Below are 23,377 nucleotides of genomic sequence, written 5' to 3' on the forward strand. Positions count from 1 at the left end.
GACCAACCCCCGCCCCCAGTCCACCCCAATCGCTGCCCCCCCCCATCCCAGACTGATCGCCATGCAGAGTGGCAGCGGGACCCCTCACCCCCCACCAATCACACCCAGGCTCTGCCCACAACAGAGCCTGCCCCCTTGGCACTGCTCAATGCCCCCAGTGGGCAGTGCCGGGGGCTCAGGCTGGCAGTGCCAGGGTGCCCATACCCAGGGTGCACCCCTCCCCCTCAGTGCCTGATCCCCTGGGGGTCCTGATTGCTCCCCCTTCATTCTGGCAGGGTCTCCCGCTAACTCCCCCAACATGGGAAGCCCGTCTGAACCCCACCGGAATGAAGTATTCCGGGTGGGATGGGAGTTTCCAGGTCCCGATAATCAGCACATCAAAAACAGATTGAAATGATTTACCTGCCTTCCCGCTGAATCCCAGTGTGGTCTGACCGGAGACTGTTCTCCGGCTCTGGGAGATACACATGCGTTCCCGCACACGCGCAAATCCCTGCTCAAGGCCAGAGACGCACATCTCCCACCGCAACCCAACAGAAAAACTGTGGGTCACAGAGGGAGGATCGCGACCAATCTTTCTTCCTAAGAAATAGTTAAGCGTTGAAAGGAGGGATTCCGGGCGAAATCACCAATTGGAAATCTCACAACTTCTGCATTCTGAATGCCGGAATGTTCTTGGAAACAGGTAAATGAGTGATAGAGGAGAAGAGGAGGAGTAAAGGGATACAGGGTGTATCTATATCACCAGAAACTAGGACACAAAACAAGACAGAAAGCTGAATGAAAGGTTGAATTGGGTAATAAGAGTTCGGGATGGGATACACATAGTGCGAAAGTCTTAGAGGGGGAGGAATTAACCATTCGGAGGAAGGAACTGAAGGCACTTTTGCTAAGTTTGCAGATGATACAAAGATATTAGAGGGACAGGTAGTAATGGGGAAGCGGGGGGGCAGCAGAGGGACTGGGGCAGGTTAGGAGAGTGGGTAAAGAAGTGGCAGATTGAATAGAATATGGAAGAGTATAAGGTTCTGCTCTGTGGAAGGAGAAATGGAGGCAGAGACTATTTTCTAAATGGGAAAATGCTCAGGAAATCAGAAACACAGAAGGACTTGGGATTCCTTGTTCAAGATTCTCTTAAGGTTAACGTGCAGGTTCAGTTGGCAGTTAGGGAGGCAAATGCAATGTTAGCATTCATATCGAGAGGGCTAGAATACAAGAGCAGGGATGGACTTCTGAGACGGTATAAGAACATAAGAAATAGGAGCAGGAGTAGGCCATCTAGCCCTTCGAGCCTGCCCCGCCATTCAATAAGATCATGGCTGATCTGAAGTGGATCAGTTCCACTTTCCCGCTTTCTCCCCATAACCCTTAATTCCCCTGTCTATCAAAAACCTATCTACCCGTGACTTAAATATATTTAGCGAGGTAACCTCCACCACTTCAACGGGCAGGGAATTCCAGAGATTCACCATCCTTTGAGTGAAGAAGTTCCTCCTCAACTCCGATCTAAACTGGCCTCCCCTTTATCTTGAGGCTGTGCCCTCTAGTCCTGCTATCCTTTCTAAGCGGGATAGCAAGGCTCCGGTCATTCCCCATTGGGAGAATTGTGAGCAGTTTTGGGCCCTGTCTCTAAGGAAGGATGTGCTGGCCTTGGAAAGGGTCCAGAGGAGGCTCATGAGAATGATCCCTGGAATGAAGAGCTTGTCGTATGAGGAACAGTTGAGGACTCTGGGTCTGTACTTGGAGATTAGAAGAACGAGGGGAGATATTGCGAGGCCCTGGAGGGAGTGAATGTGGAGAGGATGTTTCCACTAGTAGGAAAAGCTAGAACCAGAGGGCACAACCTCAGGGTAAAGGGACAATCCTTTAAAACAGAGATGAGGAGGAATTTCTTCAGCCAGAGAGTGGAGAATTTGTGGAACTCTTTGCCGCAGAAGGCTGTGGAGGGCCGGGTCATTGAGTGTCTTTAAGACAGGGATAGATAGGTTCTTGATTAATTAGAGGATTATGGGGAAAAGGCAGGAGAATGGGGATGAGAAAAATATCAGCCATGATTGAATGATAGAGCAGACTCGATGGGCCGAGTGGCCTAATTCTGCTCCTATGTCTTATGGTCTTATGGTAATTCTTAAATTGCCACCAGGAGAGCTTTTAGAGTCAGCAGATAGAAACTCCTACAGGAGAGGCAGCAGTACTGGATCTAATGTTAGGGAAGTGGTGAGATCAGGATATCGAATTCGATGATCAGCCATGATCAAAATGAATGGTGGAGTAGGCTCGAAGGGCCGAATGGCCTACTCCTGATTCTAGTTTCTATCTTTCAATGAATGAAGCTGGGCATGTGGTCAAGGAGCCAAATGGGGAGCATTTCAGTGATAGTGACCATAACTCGGTAAGACTGAAGGTAGTTATGGGAAAAGACAAAGATTAAAGTTTATTTATTAGTCACATGTAGGCTTACATTAATATTGCAATGAAGTTACTGTAAAAATCCCCTAGTCACCACACTCCGGCGCATGTTCAGATACACTGAGGGAGAACTTAGCATGGCCAGTGCACCCTAACCTGTACGTCTTTTAGAGTGTGGGAGGAAACCGGAGCACCCGAAGGAAACTGGAGCACCCGGAGGAAACTGGAGCACCCGGAGGAAACTGGAGCACCCGGAGGAAACCTACACAGAATGTGCAGACTCTGCACAGATGGTGACCCAAGTCAGGAATTGAACCTGTGACACTGGCGCCATGAGACAGCAGTGCTAATCACTGTGCCACCGTGTTGCCTGAGATACACTGGAAAGAAAGGTTCTGAATCAGGGGAAGGCCGATTTTCACAGGATAAGACTGGATCAGAGCAGTGGGAATCATTCAAAAAGGAAAGAGAGAGAGAACAGAGCCAACTTGTCCCTGTGAAGATAAAGGGGAGGCAAACAAGCTCAGAGAAATCTGAACATCGACAGACATACAGCATTGGATCAAACATTGAGGCTTATACAGATACCGGGGGCTCGAAACAACAGAGACCCCCAGAGGAGGATAGAAAGTTCAAATCAAAATTAGAAGAATGAAAAAGGGGCAAAAAAAAATTGGTGGGCAAAATAAAGGTAAACCCAGGGGTGATTGGTCGGTATATTAAGGGCAATAGGGTAAGAGCAGGACCGATTAGAGAGCAAAGTGGCATCTGTGTAGAGACAGAAGGTGCAGGTGAGGAATAGTAATAATTCTGGGAGTGATTTCAGTGATCTGAAATGTGGATACATCCCCAGGCCCAGATGAGATATTTCATTGGTTTCTGTGTGAGACAAGGGAGGAGATTGCAGGGGCTCTGATGTTAATTTATTGGCAGATACAGTACAATGTGGATAAATGTGAGGTTATTCACTTCAGTAACAATAATAGGAAGACAGATTATTATCTAAAAGGGGGTAAATTGAGAGAGGGGAATACTCAGCGAGACCTTGGTGGTCTCATGCATCAGATGCTGAAAGTAAGCCCGCAGATAGAATAGATAGTAAAGAAGACAAATGGTATGTTAACCTTCACAGCGAGAGGGTTGAGTATAGGGATCGCGACCTTTTGCTGCAATTGTACAGGGCATTGGTGAGGCCACACCTGGAGTATTGTGTACAGTTTTGGTGTCCTTATCTGAGGAAGGATGTCCTTGCTATAGAGGGAGCACAGTGAAGGTTTACCAGGCTGATTCCTGGGATGGCAGGTCCGTCATATGAGGAGAGACTGAGTCGGTTAGGATTATATTCACTGGAGTTTAGAAGGGGATCTCATAGAATCTTATAAGATTCTAACAAGATTAGACAGATTTGATTCAGGAAGAATGTTCCCAATGGTGGGGGGGGCCCAGAACTAGGGGTCAGAGTTTGAGGATAAGGGGTAAAGCTTTTAGAACTGAGACAAGGAGAAATTTCTTCACAAACGGGGTGGTGAATGTGTGGAATTCACTGCCATGGAATGTAGTTGTCTGATTTCAAGAAGACCTTAGATATAGCCCTTGGGGCTAAAGGGATCAAGGGATATAGAACATAGAACATAGAACATAGAACGTAGAACATAGAACATAGAACATTACAGTGCAGAACAGGCCCTTCGGCCCACGATGTTGTGCCGACCAGTTAAAAAACAATGACCCTCTAACCTAAACCAATCCCTTTCCATCCATAAACCTATCCACGGATCTCTTAAACGCCCCCAAACTAGGTGCATTTACAACTGCAGCAAGCAGGGCATTCCAATCCCTCACCACCCTCTGGGTAAAGAACCTACCCCTGACATCCGTCCTATAACTACCCCCCCTTAATTTAAAGCTATACCCCCTCGTGCTAGCTTTCTCCATCCGAGGAAAAAGGCTATCACTGTCCACCCTATCTAAACCTCTAATCATCTTATATGTTTCAATAAGATCCCCTCTTAGCCGCCTTCTTTCTAACGAAAACAACCTCAAATCCCTCAGTCTCTCCTCATAGGACCTTCCCTTCATACCAGGCAACATCCTGGTAAACCTCCTCTGCACCCTCTCCAAAGCCTCCACATCCTTCCTATAATGTGGGGACCAGGACTGCACACAATACTCCAAGTGCGGCCGCACCAGAGTTTTGTACAGTTGCAACATGACGCTGTGACTCCTAAATTCAATCCCCCTACCAATAAACGCCAAGACACCGTATGCCTTCCTAACAACCCTATCTACTTGATTCCCAACTTTCAGGGATCTATGTACACATACACCTAGATCCCTCTGTTCATCCACACTATTCAGAGTCCTCCCGTTAGCCCTATACTCGACACATCTGTTGCTCCTACCAAAGTGAATTACCTCACACTTTTCCGCATTAAACTCCATCCGCCACCTCTCGGCCCAGCTCTGCAACTTGTCCAAGTCTCCCTGTAGACTATGACACCCCTCCTCACTATCTACCACACCTCCGACTTTGGTGTCATCAGCAAATTTACTAATCCACCCAACTATACCCTCATCCAGACCATTTATAAAAATTACAAACAGCAGTGGCCCCAAAACAGATCCCTGAGGCACACCACTCGTAACTGACGAGTATGGGAAAAGGGCCAGAATAATAGGGAATGGGATAGCTTGATCTTGGGATTGGACATAGCTCGGCACAACATTGAGGGCCGCAGGGTCTGTACTGTGCTGTACTGTTCAATGTTTGATGTTCTAGGTTCTAATGGAGGGATCAGGATATTGAATTAGATGATCAGCCATGATCAAAATGAATGGCGGAGCAGGCTCGAAGGGCCAAATGGCCTCCTCGTGAATAGTAGATTGGGCTGACAGGCTGGCTTGCCTCCTCCTGCCCCTGTGTTCCGATGCTGGGACCTTGTCACTATTGGCTATTGAAGTGGTTCTGAAGAGCTGACCCACTGCTGACCCGTAATGTTCCAGCTGGACACACTGCCTCCTGGTGTCAGTGCCTGTGGGGCAGCATCATTGACTGTCACTGGGCTGGTATCCTGGAGCTCCCACCTTAAGGGCACAGTGTGTGGACCCACACCTCAGGGACTGCAGCGGCTCGAGAAGGCGGCTCACCACCACCTTCCCAAGGGCAATTCGAGACGGAGAATAAATATTAGCCCAGCCAGTGTCTCCCAGTTCCCTCAACTTCCTACTCCTCTCGGGAACATGTTGGGCCTGTACTCTTTCCAAATGCCCCCATCGCTCCGTTATAGATTTTCCACTGATCTCTCTCTGACTTGCTTCCTTTACTGCAGGTGTGATGTGTCTGTATTTCACCAATATTCTGGGTCTCTTGAATGAACATCGCTCGACAGTCACCAGGCAAGACTGTTCCCTTCCTGTTGGTGAACACTTCAGTGGTCACGGGCATTCCGCCTCTGACCTTCGGGTAAGCATTCTCCAAGGCGGCCTTCACGACACACGACAGCGCAGAGTCGCTGAGCAGAGACTGATAGCCAAGTTCCGCACACATGAGGACGGTCTCAACAGGGATCTTGGGTTCATGTCGCACTATCTGTAACCCCCGTGGCTTGCCTGGGTTTGCAAAACCTCACTTACTGTACTGTCTGGAGACAATACATATCTCTTTAAACTGTGATCAGTGCTCCTACCACTCACATTGTCAGCCACTTCAGGTCTTGAACAGCAGGTTAGGTGTAAGGATTCGCATTTTAATCAGTAATCTCTAAACTGTCTGTGCTTTATATGCTCTGTCTGAGGCCAGAACTCTCCATTCACCTGACGAAGAGGCTGTCCCCTCGAAAGCTAGTGAGAATATTATCAAATAAATAGGTTGGACTAAAACCTGGTGTTGTCAGACTTTTTACTCTCTTCTCCCTGCCAGACCCCTTTAAACTGAACTAAATCCACTTGTCCATTTTGTGGGAGAGCTGTGAACATTCGGAGATGATTTCACTCTTTCAGCATTAAATGTCCTGATGGTGAAACAGCTTTATTTTTGATCCAAAGAACTGGTTTTGTTGATCACTGATTTGTCCCAAACTTTGACCCAAAGTCAGGGGAAACGGGAGCTGGGCTTTTGGGCTGGATTGCAATGTGGGAATGGGGAGTGGTCCAAGAGCAAACCCAGGGCTCTCCCTGGTGGCTACAGAGCAAAACTACAATCAAGTCTCAAAACTGGGAAACTGTTCCCACATCGCGCAAATCAGACTGAGTGAGTGAAAGGCTCACAAACCCCAGGGAGAACAGACAGCAGAAAGACTGTCTGAATCAAAAACAGACTGACAGCTTCTGGGGACGGGGGAAAGTTTCAGAGAGAGAGGTTAAGAAAAAGAGTAAGAGAGAGAGAGTGAAGAGAGACAGTGAAGAGTGAGAGAGACAGAATGAAGAGTGAGAGAGTGACAGTGAGCGATGATCGTGGTACATTGAGTTTACAATATTTGGCATGTGTTGAAGGGAGCTTGAATTTTCTGAGTTGATTAAAAACCAAAATAACTTGATTCCCAGTCGTTGCAAAGGATTATAATTAACACATTTCAGACAAGTCACAAGGTCGAGATAAATGTGTGAAATGAGGGAGTGATTGAAACAGGAGATTGAGTTTTGATCAATGTTCAGATGGGGTTTCTGTACGTCCCTGGGATTTTCCTGTCCAATAGCAGAGACTTAAGCACATCATTGAATGAAACTTTTCAGGATAATACTGGGGGAGTGCTGCACTGTCAGAGCTGCTGAGTGGAATTCTCCCATTTTGAGACTGTGTCCACACTGATGGCAAAACAGGATTGGTTCCCATTGGTGTTGGCAGGGTTTTTCACATGGGATTCACCCACTGGAAAGATGTAATGAGCTCACTACAATCATAGAGTCACAGAGGTTTACAGCAGGGAAACAGGCCCTTCGGCCCAACCTGTCCATGCCACCCTTTTTTTAAATCCCTAAGCTAATCCCAATTGCCCACATTTGGCCCATATCCCCCTAGACCCATCTCACCCACGTAACTGTCTAAATGCTTTTTAAAAGACAAAACTATACCCACCTCTACTACTACTACCTCTGGCAGCTCGTTCCAGACACTCACCACCCCCTGTGTGAAAAAATTGTCCCTCTGGACACTTTTGTATCTCTCCCCTCTCACCGTAAACCTGTGCCCTCTAGTTTTAGGCTCCCCGACCTTTGGGAAAAGATATTGACTATCCAGCTGATCTGTGCCCCTCATTATTTTATAGCCCTCTATAAGATCACCCCTCAGCCTCCTACACTCCAGAGAAAAAAGTCCCAGTCTATCCAGCCTCTCCTTATAACTCAAACCATCAAGTCCCAGTAGCATCCTAGTAAATCCTTTCTGCACTCTTTCTAGTTTAATAATATCCACCAACCTGATTGAGTTTTTCAAGGAGGTAACAAAGATAATTGATAAGGGGAGGGCTGTGGATGTAGTTTATGTGGACTTTAATAAGGTGTTTGACAAGGTCCCACACAGCAGACTGGTACAAAAACTAAAACCACATGGGATTCGGGGTGGGCTGGCTGGATGGATACAGAACTGGCTGGGTTCTAGAGGACAGAGAGTAACGAAGGAAGGGTGTTTTTCAGAATGGAGATCTGTAGCTAGTGGTGTTCCGCAGGGATCAGTGCTGGGATCTCTGTTGTTTGTAGTTTATATAAAGGATCTGGAGGAAAATGTGGGAGGTCTGATTAGTAAGGTATGGATGATACGAAGATTAGTGGAGTTGCTGATAATGCTGGGGATTGATATAGATAGACTGGAGTAAAGGAGGGTGAGGGAGATTGGATGGGGGTGAACAAGACTAGAACACTTTTAGGTAAAGAAAAGCTGTTCCCATTTGCTGAGAAGGATGGAGAAAGACAGATTTAGAATTTTTGGTCGTGAGATCGGTTACTGTTGTTAGTGGATCCTCGCTGTGTTCAGATCGGCTGTTTTAGTTCCTTAGAACACTTCAGCCGTACCCTATTGGCTGTGATGAATGTTGGTTGCAGTGTGGAAAGGTTATATTGAAATATAAATGGACAAAAAAGTCAGACCTTCCCCACACACAAGAACCAATAAACTGCATTCAGAATCTCCACTGAAAGATGGTGAGATTCGAGACTGATGATGAATGAACATTGCTCGACAATCACCAGGTAAGACTGTTCCCTTCCTGTTGGCGAACACTTCAGTGCTCATGGGTATTCAGCCTCTGACCTTCAGGTAAGCGTTCGCCAAGGTGGCCTTCACCACACGCGACAGCGCAGAGTCACTGAGCAGAGACTGATAGCCAAGTTCCGCACACATGAGGATGGTCTCAACCGGGATCTTGGGTTCATGTCACACTATCTGTAACTCTCACCACTTGCCTGGGCTTGCAAAATCTCACTAACTGTCCTGTCTGGAGACAATACAGATCTCTTTAACCTGTGCTTAACCCTCTCTCCCCTCATATTGTCTGTACCTTTAAGACTTGATTACCTGTAAAGACTCACATTCCAATCATTATTCATGTAAATTGAGTTTGTGTTTTTATATACCCTGTTTGTGATCAGAACTCCCACTCACCTGATGAAAGAACAGCGCTCCGAAAGCTGGTGGTGTTTGCTACCAAATAAACCTGTTGGACTTTAGTTGTGAGACTTCTTACTGTGTTTACTCCTGTCCAACGCCGGCATCTCCACATCGTTGCCAAAAGGTACAGAGTAACGTAGCCATGCTTCCTGCGCTCGGAGTTTGACTCTTCTCGTTGGGTGACTGTTTGAAGCTGCAACACCATGGAGCAGGATTTCACAGCCACGCTCATCCTGAAACCTTAATATCCCACCCGAGGTCAACACACCATCCCATGGTCCACCCCTCACCCGCTCCGAAGGGCGGGACGGTAAGATGCCGGCCCATGAGTTTGGATAAAGGACAAGGTTCGCTCTCCTGCTCCTCATTAACCTGCTGTTAGAATCTGTTGAAGAGGCACACCTTCCATGGTCGAATAGCTGGTTAACTCTCAACATACAAAAAGAAGAAGCAGGTGGATAAGGAGCGGCAGAATAGAGATCACCTGTCCAACTGTACACAAAACAAGAGCAAAGCAGAGGAGAACCCCAACCAACACCACAAAGAACCAATCATTTACTGTTTGAACCATAGAATCCTATACTGCAGAAAGAGGTCATTCGGCCCATCGAGCCTGCACTGGCCACAATCCCACCCAGGCCCTATTCACATAAACCTCATTGACCCTGCGGATTCCCCCTGACACGAGGATCAACTTAGCATGGGCCAATCAACCTAACTTTGCTGCGGGATCTTGCTGTGTACAAATCGGCTTATGTAGAAATTGTAATAATGAGATGCCCATCATGTTCTTTGTGTTCTCAGACCAGGAGAAGGTGATGATTTATTGCTGCACATTCTTTCTTTGAGGAGATTTAGCCCCCAGCTTGATAACATCTGGAGAGGTAACTTTTTGCCGAATACAAAAGTTACAGCAGGAAGGGCCAGCTGTGGGGAGAGCCCGGGAGGGGGAGCCATCTCCAGAGTGAGAGTATTCCGAATGCGGGAATCGTTAGTAATTCTGCCAGTTATTGTCCATCCTCAGCTGCCCTGCAAAAGTGAACCTTCACAGAATCTCTCCAGTGCAGAGGGAGGCCATTTGGCCCATCGAGCCTGTACTGACAGCAATACCCTGCCCTACCTCTGTAACACCGTGTTTTTACCCTGCGATGACAATTTACCATGGCCAGTCAAACTAACCTGTACATCTTTGGACGGCGGGAAGAAACTGGAGCACCCGGAGGAAACCCATGCAGAAACGGGGAGAATGTGCAAACTCCACACAGACGGTGACCTGAGGCTGGAATTGAACCCGGGTCCCTGACGCTCTGAGGTAGCAGCACTAACCACTGTGCCACCGTGCTGCCCGAAAGTCTGTGGTCTAATGTAGTCTTTAGAATCAATGTGGTTTCATAGCAAACCTTAAAGAATGGGTGTGGTGTTCAAATTAGAGATTCATTAGGGTTAAATTTAAATCCCTTAACCACTGGGCTTTGAGTTTCCAGTGAGAGCAGATCGGTAAGAGGGAGGCAAATTTGTTCCTGTTCCAGACGATGGACATTTTTCAGAAACAATTGGTCCATCTGTGACTGATCCTTGTGTCAGTGTGGACACCAGTGATGAGACCACACGAGACCCGGTCTCAGCAGAGCAGTGAATTATTCATGAACACACAGAGAGTAACAGTAATAATTACCCTCTATAATTATACAGGCACAGAACAACAACTTGCATTTATATAGCACCTTTAATGTGTTGAAATGTCCAGAAACATTTCACGGGGATGTTATTTGACACCAAGCAACAACATGAGGGAACATTATAAGACTGATCAAAAGCCTCGGGTAAGACATGGGTTTTAAGAAATATTTTAAAGGAGAAAAAGAGAGGGAGACTGATTAAAATTGGGATGGTCCAAGTGGCCAGAGTTAGAGGAGTATAGATATCTGAGAGGGTTAGGGTCTGGAGGAGGTTACAGAGATGGGGGTGATTCTCCCAAAAAGTGCTGAAATGCTGGGGAAAATGGTTTAAATGAGCGATTGTTTTCTCCGTGGGAGTTCAGACTCGAACCTCCTGCACTCTGTGCAATGCAGAGGTCACAATCGTAATATTATTAAAAACTCGGTGGGTGGGTGGGGTGGGTGGGGGGGGCGGTGGGGGTGGGTGGCGGTGCTATTCCTGCCAGAATCTAACAGGTCCCGGACTCTGCGCGTGCGCAGTGGCCCCGATCTGTCAGCCTGCAGTTTGCTGGGTCGCTAGCCAGCCTGGGACCCCCACAGTGCTGCCCCTCGTGACACCCCCACGGCCCCAGCGCATCCCAATCGTAGCCCGCAGAAGCATTCCTGGGCCAGCCCAAACCCACCTCTCACCCCCCCCGCCACCCCACAGCACTGTAATAGCCAGCCTCCCACCCCCTTCCCCAACAAAGATGACCCCCTCCACCAGCCCCCACTGACCACCCCCCCCCGACCCCCGGCCTGCCCCGATCACTGGCCTCCCTCCAGCTCTGAACGATCCTGTTTGCAGCGTGACCCCCTCCACTCCCACTGATCATCCCCTAGGCCCCACCCACGATAGGCCCTGCTCCCTTGGCACTGCCCAATGCCCGAGGTGCCCCCCTGTGTATAGGCACTTTGCTCCTTGGGCAGTGCCAGGAAGTGCAGGCCGGCACTGTGCTCATGCCTAGGGGAGAGAGAATGTCCAGAGTGTGTGCTGGTCACTTTTCTGAGGCAGCAGGAAGTGTAGACAGAGCCGATGGATGGGAGGCTGGTTTGCCTGATGGACTGGCTACGTTCATGAGTTTTGTAGTTCCCTGCGGTCTTGGGCAGAGCAGGAGCCCACACCAAGCTGTGATACATCCAGAAAGAGTGTTGTCTGACATAGAAACATAGAAGATAGGAGCAGGATGAGGCCATTTGGCTGATCACCCAACTCAATAGCCTAATCCTGCTTTCTCCCCATAACCTTTGATCCCATTTACCCCAAGTGCGATATCCAGCTGCCTCTTGAATACATTTAATGTTTTGGCATCAACTACTTCCCGTGGGAATGAATTCCACAGGCTCACCACTCCTTGCGATAAGAAATATCTCCTAATTTCCATCCTAAATGGTCTATCCCTCCCTCCTCAGACTGTGACCCCTGGTTCTGGATTCCCCCACCATTGGGAACATCCTCTCTGCATCTAACCTGCATCTAGATGGGTTAGAATTCTATAAGTCTCTATATGAGATTCTGCCCTAACTTGTCTGAATTCCAGTGAAAACAATCCTAACCTGGTCAATCTCTCCTCATACATCAGTCCCACCATCCCCGGAATCAGCCTGGTAAACCTTCACTGCACTCCCTCGAGAGCAAGAACATCCTTCCTCAGAAAAGGAGACCAAAACTGCACACAATCCTCCAGGCATGGCCTCACCAAGGCGCTGTGTAATTCCAATTAGTGTCACAGAGTCACGGGGGTTTACAACACGGAAACAGGCCCCTTCGGCCCAACTTGTCCAAGCCATCCAATTTTTTTAAAACCCTAAGCTAATCCCAATTACCCACATTTGGCCCATATTCCCCTCTATCCCCATCGTACCCATGTAACTGTCTAAATGCTTTTTAAAAGACAAAATTGTCCCTGCCTCTACTACTGCCTCTGGCAGCTTGTTCCAGACACTCTCCACCCTCTGTGTGAAAAATTTGCCCCTCTGGACACTTTTGTATCTCTCCCCTCTCACCTTAAACCTCAAGCTTTAGACTCCCCTCCCTTTGGGAAAAGATATTGACTATCTACCTTGTCTATGCCCCTCATTATTTTATAGACCTCTATAAGGTCACCCCTCAGCCTCCTACGCTCCAGAGAAAAATGTCCTAGTCTATCCAGCCTCTCCTTATAACTCAATCCATCAAGTCCCGGTACCATCCTAGTAAATCTTTCCTGTACTCTTTCTAGTTTAATAATATCCTTTCTATAATAGGGTGACCAGAACTGCACACAGTATTCCAAGTGTGGCCTTACCAATGTCTTGTACAACTTCAACAAGACATTCCAATTCCTGCATTCAATGTTCTGACCAATGAAACCAAGCATGCTGAATGCCTTCTTCACCACTCTGTCCACCTGTGACTCCACTTTCAAGGAGCTATGAACATGTACCCCTAGATCTCTTTGTTCTGTAATTCTCCCCAGCGCCTACCATGAGCTGAGTAAGTCCTGTCCTGGTTTAATCTACCAAAATGCATCACCTCACATTTATCTAAATTAAACTCCATCTAAACTCTGCCGTTCTTTGTGCATGATGCTGCTCGGGGATCGAATCATCTTCAAGTGGAGTCTCGATGGCAAGAGAGGGTTGGATTTTTTAAAATCCTTTCACAGGACGTGGGCGTCACTGGCATTTTGTCCATTTCTAGTTGCCCTTTGGTGAGCTGAGCTTCTTGAACTGCTGCGTGTGGGGTAGGTACACCTACAGTGCTGTCAGAGAGGCAGTTCCAAGGTTGTGACCCAGTAACAGTGAAAAGTGAAGGAGCAGCGATATATTTCCAAGTCAGGGTGCTGAGTGGCTTGAAGGGGAACTTGCGGATGGCAGTGTTCCCATGTGTCTGCTGTCCCTATCCTTCTGGGTGATACGGTTTGATGGTTTGGAAGGCGCTGTTAAAGAAGTCTTGCTAAGTGTCTTGTAGATGGTGCACACTGCTGGCATTGCACGTCAGGTGTGGAGGAAGTGGACACTGAAGATGGTGAACGGGAGGCCAATCAAGTGACTGCTTTGTCCGGGATAGCACGAATCCCCACAGCAGGAATCACAGATTGTCTCTGCCAGTATTTTTGCACTAAGTGCTGTAAGGGATGGCACAGCCTTTCACACTGCTGACTCACAGCGCCAGGGACCTGGGTTCGATTCCTGACTTGGGTCACTGTCTATGCAAAGTTTGCACATTCTCCCCGTGTCTGCGTGGGTTTCCTCCGGGTGCTCCGGTTTCCTCCCACACTCTGGAAGGCGTGCTGATCAGGTGCATTGACCCAACAGGCACTGGAATGTGGTGACTAGAGGAATTTCACAGTAACTTCATTGCTGTGTTAATGTAAACCTTACTTTTGACTAATGAATAAACTTTTATTTATAGGTTGAATTTTCAAACTCGCCCAAAAACCAGCTCTGAAACTCTCCTATTTTCTCGCTCATTCAGCATTTAGAAAATGTTTGGCGAAATTGCCCCCTCGAAGCTGCTGTAACCCAGTCAGAAACCTCTCACCCTGAACCTCTGGTCAGATTCAGCCTCTCCACATTCCCCTGTTAATTCCCTGCCTCCCAGTCACTTTCTCTCCCTGTTTTACCAATCGCTTCTGATGGTAATGAAATTCCCAGCTGGGAATGTGAGGATTCCTCAGGTTGGGATTCTCACAGTTCCCATCTGGAAATGATTACTGGAGCTGAATTGCATCCATGTCTCGGAGCTGGTTTGCTTTGGGCTTGGTGGTATTTAATAAGCGGCACAGGAACAGGAGCAGTTTGTACAGAGTGAGAGAGGAGGAGGGTGGGGGGGGGTGACAGTATGACTGGGATCTTGCTGCTCATTCTCTGGGTCTGTTCTTGCTGCTGCTCAGACAGTGAGGAAATGTTGAAACCCTTTGACTTGCTGTATGAGGAGGGAATCCAGGCTTATTACAGGAATGACTGGCACAGTGTCATTCACTACATGGAGGAGGCGACTCGCAGCTACAAACAGCAGAGAACCTTTCAGCTGGGCTGCCGGCTGCAGTGTGAGAGGCAGCATCGGTTCCAGGAGGGAACCGAGCCCCTTTCCAGCTCCTTCTGGGTGATCCTGAAACGAGCAGACTGTATCCAGCAGTGTGAATCCCGGAGGATGGCCCCAGCCTCTCTCTACAGGGTCAGTGAGGAGATCATCCAGCAGTTCCACAGGCGCACCGTCTACAACTACCTGCAACTGGCTTACTACAAGGTACTGGGGACGGGGTGGTGGTGGTATAGAGACTGGGAGGAGGTCATTCTCCTACTGTGCCATTCATTATGATCTTGGCTGATTATCCAACTCAATAGGCTGAACCCCCTTTCCCCCCCCCAATATCCTTTCATCTCCTTTGTCCCCAGTGCTATTTCTAACAGCTTCAAAACATACAATGTTTTGACCACAATTACTTTCTGTTGTAGTGAATTTCACAGGTTGACTGCTCTCTGGGTGAAGAAATTTATCCTTTGTCTCCGTCCTAAATGGTCCACCCCTGTATCCTCAGTCTGTGACCCCCCCCCCCCCCCACCATTGGAAGCATTCTTTCTGAATCTACCCTGTTAGAATTTTATAAACGTTAATGAGATCCCCTCCGTCTGTTCTAAACTCCAGTGAGTATAATCTTAATCGATTTAGTCTCTCCTCGTATGACAGACCTGCCATCCCAGGAATCAGCCTGGTAAACCTTCGCTGTGCTCCCTCTATAGCAAGGACATCCTTCCTCAGATAAAGAGACCAAAACTGTCCACAATACTCCAGGTGTGGCCTCACCAATGCCCTGTACAATTGCAGCAAAACATCGCGATCCCTATACTCAAATCCTCTCGTTATGAAGGCCAACATACCATTTGCCTTCTTTACTGCCTGCTATATCTGTGTGCTTACACTCAGCGACTGATGCACGAGGACTCCCAACGTCTTATCACACATTCACATCTCTTAATTTAAAGCCATTCAGATAATCTGTCTTCCTATTATTGCTACCAAAGCGGATAACCTCACATTTATCCACCTTATACTGCAGATACCCACACACTCTGCTTGTCCACAACACACTGAAGCATCACTGCAGCCGCACAGCTCAACCTCCCACTTTGTATCGTCTGTAAATGTGGAGATATTACATTTAATTCCCTCATCTAAATATTACATAGTGAATAGCTGTGGTCCCAGCACGGACCCCTGTTGTATACAGAGATATGTGGGTTGATTGACTGCAAAGTTGCCCCTTGATGTCAGGGGATTATCAGGGAACTGTGTGGAGTTAGGGTGTGGGTGGGATTGTTGGCGCAGGCTTGGTGGACTGAATGGCTGCCTTCTGCCCTGTAGGGATTCTCTGATTAGTCACTGCCTGGCATTTGGAAGAAGCCCACATATTCCTACTGTTTGTTTCCTGTCTCCCAACCAGCTTTCTATCCACTTCCCCCCAATCCCATACATTTTAATTTTACTCGCTAATCTTTTATGTGGGCTTTGTCAAAAACTTTCTGAAACCACAGCCATTGGCTCCTCCTCACTAGTTAAATCCTCAAAGAATTCCAGTCGATTTGTCGAGAATGATTCCCCCCTTCATAAATCCATGCTGTCTAATCCTACCACTGATTTCCGAGTGCTCTGCTACAAAGCCTTTGATAAAGGATTCTGGAATTTTCCCCACTACCGGTGCCCAGTTTATTGGTTTATAATTCCCTGCTTTCTCTCTGCCTCTGTTTTTAATCAGTGGGGTCACATTCGCTACTCTCCAATCTGCAGGGACTAATCCAGAGTCTGTAGAATCCTGGAAGATGATCACCAATACTAATCCACTATTTCTACAGCCACCTCATCAAATACCCTGGGATGTAGACTATCCGGCCCTGGGGATTTATCCACCTTCAATCCCATCAATTTCCCCCATACCATTTTCTCTACTAATACTGATCTCCTTCAGTTACTCCCTCTCTCTAAACCCCGTGTTCCCCAACATTTCTGGTACCATTTGTCCTCCTTTGAGAAGACAAAACCATGTGTTAAGGCGTAACAGTGCCTTAGTGATGGTGAGTGAGTGGAATCGGCTGCCGTCGGCGGTGGTAGAGACGAACTCGCTGGGGTCTTTTAAAAGACTTCTGGATGAGTACCTGGGATTTACTGGGATTGGGAGTTACAGATAGTTCTATGGCCTGGTGGCTATGGATATGATCGGCGCAACTTGTGGGCTGAAGGGCCTGTTTGTGCTGTAGTGTTCTACGTTAACAGTGTTAATGGGGTTTGTGTTAATGTGGGGGGGGGAGCGGAGGGGTGATGCTGTGTGTCAGGGGATTTGTATTTGGAGCTGCATATTTGAGGGTTTATTTGGAAAGGATGGAGTGTGAAATCTTGCTCCTGTGATTGGCCTCTCGGAGTTGGGCTTTGGGAGTTGAATGAAGTTCTGTGTCCTGTCGTTCAGTCTGGCTTGTTTTATATTTGTCTAATTCTGAGCTTCCTCCATGTGTTCAGTTTACTTATCAGTTCCTACTTTTAGCCTGTGTGTAATTATAAGTGGCAGGAGGCAGAGACTGTCAGTGTCTGCAAACCAGTTACTATCCTGAGTGATTTCCCCAGCTGGAGAAAGCTGATTGAGAAGCTTTACCCTGGGACAGGGCTGCCATCCTGACCCAGGTCACGCTGGGGGACAGGGCCAGGAAGATGAATCATGAGCCCTGGTGCTGGCTGTTTCTGGGCCCCTTATCTCCCTCTGCCACCGCTCCCCCTGACCTTTCACCTCGGTTTAGCAAAGTTAGATTTTCCTCCTTCAAGATTCACCACATCAAACAATCTCAGCTCCTGGTAAAATGCTGACTGTTGTTACTGTTCTGATATCAGATATCAGCACTCCCTGTATACTCCAAGCAGCAATAGTACAGTACAGCGTTAGATTGAGAAATCTTTAAAGGTCAGCAAAAGCAGCTTAAAAAAAAAGCTATAAAGAAAAGTAAGATGGATTATGAGAGTAAACTCGCTCAGAATATAAAAACAGATAGCAAAAGTTTCTACAAATGTATAAAATGAAAAAGAGTGGCGAAAGTAAACATTGGTCCTTTAGAGGGTGAGAAGGGGGATGTAATAACTGGGAATGAGAAAATAGCTGAGGCACTGAACAGGTATTTTGTGTCGGTCTTCACAGTGGAAGACACAAATAACATGCCAAAAATTGATGACAGGAAGGTTATGGCAGGTGAGAACCTAGAAACTATCATTATCATGAAAGAGGCTGTGTTGGGCAAGTTAATGGGGTAGACAAGTCTCCTGGTCCTGATGGAATGCATCCCAGGGAACTAAAAGGGATGGCGGGAGAAATAGCAAATGCACTAGTGGTAATTTACCAAAATTCACTGGACTCTGGGGTGGTTTCTGCAGATTGGAAAACAGCAAATGTGACACCACTGTTTAAAGGAGATAGACAAAAGGCGGGTAATTATAGGCCAGTTAGTAGAGAAAATGCTTGAATCTATCATCAAGGAAGAAATAACGAGATATCTGGATATAAATTGTCCCGTTGGGAAGACACAGCAGTGGTTCATAAAGGGCAGGTCGTATTTGACTGATTTGATGGAATTCTTTGAGAACTTTACATGTGCAATAGATAGTGGGGAACCTGTGGATGTGGTGTATCTGGATTTCCAGAAGGCATTTGACAAGGTGCTGCACTAAAGACTGCTACATAATATAAAGGTGCACAGTGTTACGGGTAATGTATTAGCATGGATAGAAAATGGTTAACTAACAGAAAGCAAAGAGTGGGGGTAAGTGAGTGTTTTGTGGCTGGCAATCTGTGACTAGTGGTGTGCCTCAGGGACGATTTACATAGATGATTTGGTATTGGGGACCAAGTGTAGTGTGTCAAAATTCACAGATGACACTAAGGTGGGTGGCAAAGCAAAGTGTGCAGAGGACACTGAAAGTCTGCAAAGGGATACAGACAGTCTAAGTGAGGGGGCGAGGGTCTGGTAGATGGAGTACAATGTTGGTAAATGTGAGCTTATCCATTTTAGTAGGAATAACAGTAAAATGGACTGTTATTTAAATGGTAAAAAATTGCAGTATACTACTGTGCAGAGGGATCTGGGTGTCCTTGTGCAGGAATCTCAAGGAGTTGGGTTGCAGGTGCAGCGGGTAATAAAGAAGCAAATGGAATTTTGTCCTTCATTGCCAGAGGGACTGAGATTAAAAACAGCGAGGTTATGTTGCAGCTGTATAAGGTGCTGGTGAGGCCACACCTGGAGTACTGTGTACAGTTTTGGTCTCCTTACTTGAGAAAGGATATACTGGCACTGGAGGGGGTGCAGAGGAGATTCACTAGGTTGATTCCGGAGTTGAGAGGGTTGGCTTATGAGGAGAGACTGAGTAGACTGGGGATATACTCATTGGAATTCAGAAGAATGAGGGGGGATCTTATAGAAACATATAAGATTATGAAGGGAATCGATAAGATAGAAGCAGGGAAGTTGTTTCCACTGGTGGGTGAAACTAGAACTAGGCGGCATGGACTCAGAATAAGGGGAAGATAAAAATAAGGAGAGGATGTTTTCCCTCCTGAGGCAATCTGGAACTCTGGGATGTAGTTTTAAACTAAAGCATCTCCCACTTAAGACCGATTCAAAGTTTGACATTTTGTGGGGGGATCTTACCAGAATTTGGCAAGTTCCAGTGAGTGAGCCATGCTGCCGGGACCAGTGTCATTTCCTGAGCCTCGTTAATGAGGGTTTTTGTGGTTGGGAGAATCCCACCGCCCCCACGGTGACCTCCCTCTGATTGGCCTGTCACAGCCGAGAGTCAACGCAGCAACCAGTGAGGAATTCCCGAGAAACGGCAGGGAAGAGCAGCCAGGAAAGCCTGCCTGTGACCCTGAGGGAGCTGGATGGAGCGCTACAGAAACAGGATGCGCTCTATCCCCACTCCAGGAGATGGCCTTCCAGCAAGCTCAGCACCACTGCCCAGGATGCAGCGGGAATCGCGGTGAGTGCCAGCTCCCTGCAGGGGAGGACAGGGCAGCTTTACTGCACGGAGCTTCACTCAGCCAGGGTAAGTGAGTCTCATACTGGGCCCCCTTGCACACCCCACCCACCTCCACCTCCACCTTGCACCCAGCCACTTGGGCTTTACCAACACCTGGTAGGCTCACGGCACCACCCCTCCCCCCCCCCCCCACCACACCCCGCGACCCCCCCCCCCCCACACCCCGCGACCCCCCCCCCCACCCCACTCGCTGTCCTCCTCCTCACACTCCAGCTCCCACTCGAGTCCCACCTCGTTTCACCTCTGCTGCCTATGGCTCTCCCTATCTGGTGTCTTTGCAGGACAAACTCCACTGCATGCCGATGACACGAAGGTTGGTGGTGTTGTGGATAGTCTGGAGGGATGTCAGAAGTTGCAGTGAGACACTGATAGGTTGCAAGACTGGGCGGAGAAGTGGCAGATGGACTTCAACCCAGATAAGTGTGAAGTGGTTCATTTTGGCAGGTCAAATAGGATGGCAGAATATAATATTAATGGTAGGAATCTTGGCAGTGTGGAAGATCAGAAGGATCTTAGGGTCCAAGTTCATAGGACGCTCAAAGCAGCTGCGCAGGTTGAAGCTGTGGTTAAGAAGGTGTGTGGTGTACTGGCCTTCATCAATCGAGGAATTGAGTTAGGAGTTGAGAGATATTGTTGCAGCTTTATAGGACCCTGGTCAGACCTCACTTGGAGTACTGTGCTCAGTTCTGGTTACCTCATTACAGGAAGGATGTGGAAGCATAGAAAGGGTGCAGGGGAGATTTACAAGGATGTTGCCTGGATTGGGGAGCATGCCTTATGAGGATAGGTTCAGGGAGCTCGGCCTTTTCTCCTTGGAGAGACAAAGGATGAGAGGTGACCTGATAGAGGTGTATAAGATGTTGAGGGGTATTGATTGAGTGGATAGTCAGAGGCTTTTTCCCAGGGCTGAAATGGTCGCCACAAAAGGACACAGGTTTAAGGTGCTGGGGAGTAGGTACAGAGGAGATGTCAGGGGTAAGTTTTTCACTCAGAGAGTGGTGGGTGTGTGGAATCAGCTGCCGGCAACAGTAGTGGAGGCGAATTCGATAGGGTCTTTTAAAAGACTTTTAGATAAGTACATGGAACTTAGTAAGATAGAGGGTTATAGATAAGCCTAGTAATCTCTAAGGTAGGGACATGTTCGGCACAACTTTGTGGGCCGAAGGGCCTGTATTGTGCCGTAGTTTTTCTATGTTTCTATGTGTGTGTGAACAAGCCTCCCCCCACTCCCCCGCCAGGGTATTGCCAGAGCTCAGAACGCCCCCCCCACCCGTTTTGGGGAGAGACCCCTCGAGCTGGCTGGGGAGGAGGGAGTGTTTGCCTGCACTGAGAACTGGTGGCTGCAGAGAAACATGAAAATCCTCAACGCAATGCTGTCAGCCTCCCATTTGTGAACTGAAATCCCACTCACCTGACGGAGGGGCAGCGCTCCGAAAGCTAGTGGCGTTTGCTATCAAAAACCTGTTGGACTCTAACCTGGTATTGTGAGACTTCTCACTGTGTTTACCCCAGTCCAACGCCAGCGTCTCCACATCAAGGCTCCAGTGAATAGTCAATGCCCCTCCTTTATTTCCTGTGGTGCACTGACACCGTCTCCCTCCTCGCGCAGGCAAAGCAGCAGAGCAGGCTGGACCATCCTTCCACCCCCGGGACCCCACCCGACTCCAGCAGCTCTGAGGGGGGCCAGCACCGAGGGAGAGCTGTCGCCCACACCGGGACCAGCATGGGTACTCACATCTCGGTGGGTTTGCGATGTAGACAGGCTTCTGGGTCACTCGCTGGTGACTGTCTCAGCAGAGGCAGGGAAATCCCAGCACCCTGAGAGACACCGGAGTCCAGGACCCTGCTGAGCCCCTGGCCAGTGATGTGTCCCTGGGCCCGGTCATCCCAGGGATAGAGTCACGAGCTCAGGAAGGGCTGACCAGAGGAGTTCCAGCACCTTTCATCCGAGAAGATGGAGCTGTCACTGCAGCACCCTGAGGCCAACACTGCCAGGGTGCTGTCTGCAGTGGAGACATTGGTACAGGACGTACACTCCATGTCTGCACCATACAGCAAGGCTCCTACTGCATGGTGCAGGCACCAGTGAGGATCCGAGTGTCTGTGCCAGGGGACAATGGATCTCACTCTGACCCCCTGGAGGAACAACCACCCCACCCCCCCCACCCCACCCTGCCCATCTCTGCGAAGGAGCGCAGGGCCCTGGGAACCCACCGTGATGAAGATTGTCTGGTTCACAGGCTGGGCCTTTCTGTCCATCACACCCTTCCTGTGATGAGGCCGTGTACACCCTGGGGCTGTGCAGCCTACCTGAGACCCTGCTGCCTGGGGGTGACACTCGTCCAGCAATTCCAGACTGCCTGAAAACAGGCCGGGCCCTCGAGGCCCAGACCCCCCCCCCAGGGTCACTCGCTGAGGTCCTGGGGAAGTCAGCAAACTGCTTCAACATCTGCTGGGGGTGCAGCTAAACATGGTGAGAGGGTGAGGATGAGTAAGTAATGATTGGTCCCTCATCATCAGGAGTTGGTGCCAGTGTAGAGAGGTCAGCACTATTTATAGTTACAAATAATAAACCGCTCCGTTCTCGCCCTCTCTCAGCCTCCAACCCTCTCATTTCACACTCAGGAGCTCAGTGGAAGCGCCCACACCCAGCCCTGAGGAGTGAGAATAGCGGCGCTGTGTGTGTCTCCCACACTGAGGACGGGATAAAGCTGCCCTGCAGCAGGCAACCCCCACCCCCCCCCCCACCCCCCACCCCCCTCCCCCTCTCCCCCCCCTCCCCCACCCCTCCCCCCCCCCCCCCCCACACCCCCTCCCCCTCCCCCACAACCCCCTCCCCCTCCCCCACACCCCCCTCCCCTCCCCCACAACCCCCTCCCCCTCCCCCACAACCCCCTCCCCCTCCCCCACAACCCCCTCCCCCTCCCCCACAACCCCCTCCCCCTCCCCCACAACCCCCTCCCCCTCCCCCACAACCCCCTCCCCCTCCCCCACAACCCCCTCCCCCTCCCCCACAACCCCCTCCCCCTCCCCCTCCCCCTCCCCCTCCCCCACAACCCCCTCCCCCTCCCCCACAACCCCCCCCCACCCCCACAACCCCCTCCCCCTCTCCCCACCCACCCCCACAACCCCCTCCCCCTCCCCCCCCACAACCCCCTCCCCCTCCCCCCTCCCCACAACCCCTCCCCCCCACCCCCACAACCCCCTCCCCCTCCCCCTCCACACCACAACCCCCTCCCCCTCCACACCACAACCCCCACAACCCCCTCTCCCCCCTCCCCCTTCCCCCCTCCCCCCTCCCCCACCCCCTCCCCCTCCCCCCTCCCACCCCACAACCCCCTCCCCCTCCACCCCCACAACCCCCTCCCCCTCCCCCCTCCCACCCCCACAACCCCCTCCCCCTCCCCCCTCCCACCCCCACAACCCCCTCCCCCTCCACACCACAACCCCGGGCCAGTGTTCCTGTGACCCTGATCATGGAAGGAGCCCTCCGCCCCCCCCATCCCCCCTAATCGCCCTCGCCCTCCCCCCTCGCCCTCCCCCCTCGCCCTCCCATCCGCACTGGAACAATCCAACTCGGTGTCTCTTCACCTAAGCGAGAGAGGCCAAGTCAAG

Source organism: Carcharhinus amblyrhynchos, chromosome 3, assembly GCF_965287045.1.
Source record: "Carcharhinus amblyrhynchos chromosome 3, sCarAmb.v2.hapA, whole genome shotgun sequence".
NCBI lineage: Eukaryota > Metazoa > Chordata > Chondrichthyes > Carcharhiniformes > Carcharhinidae > Carcharhinus > Carcharhinus amblyrhynchos.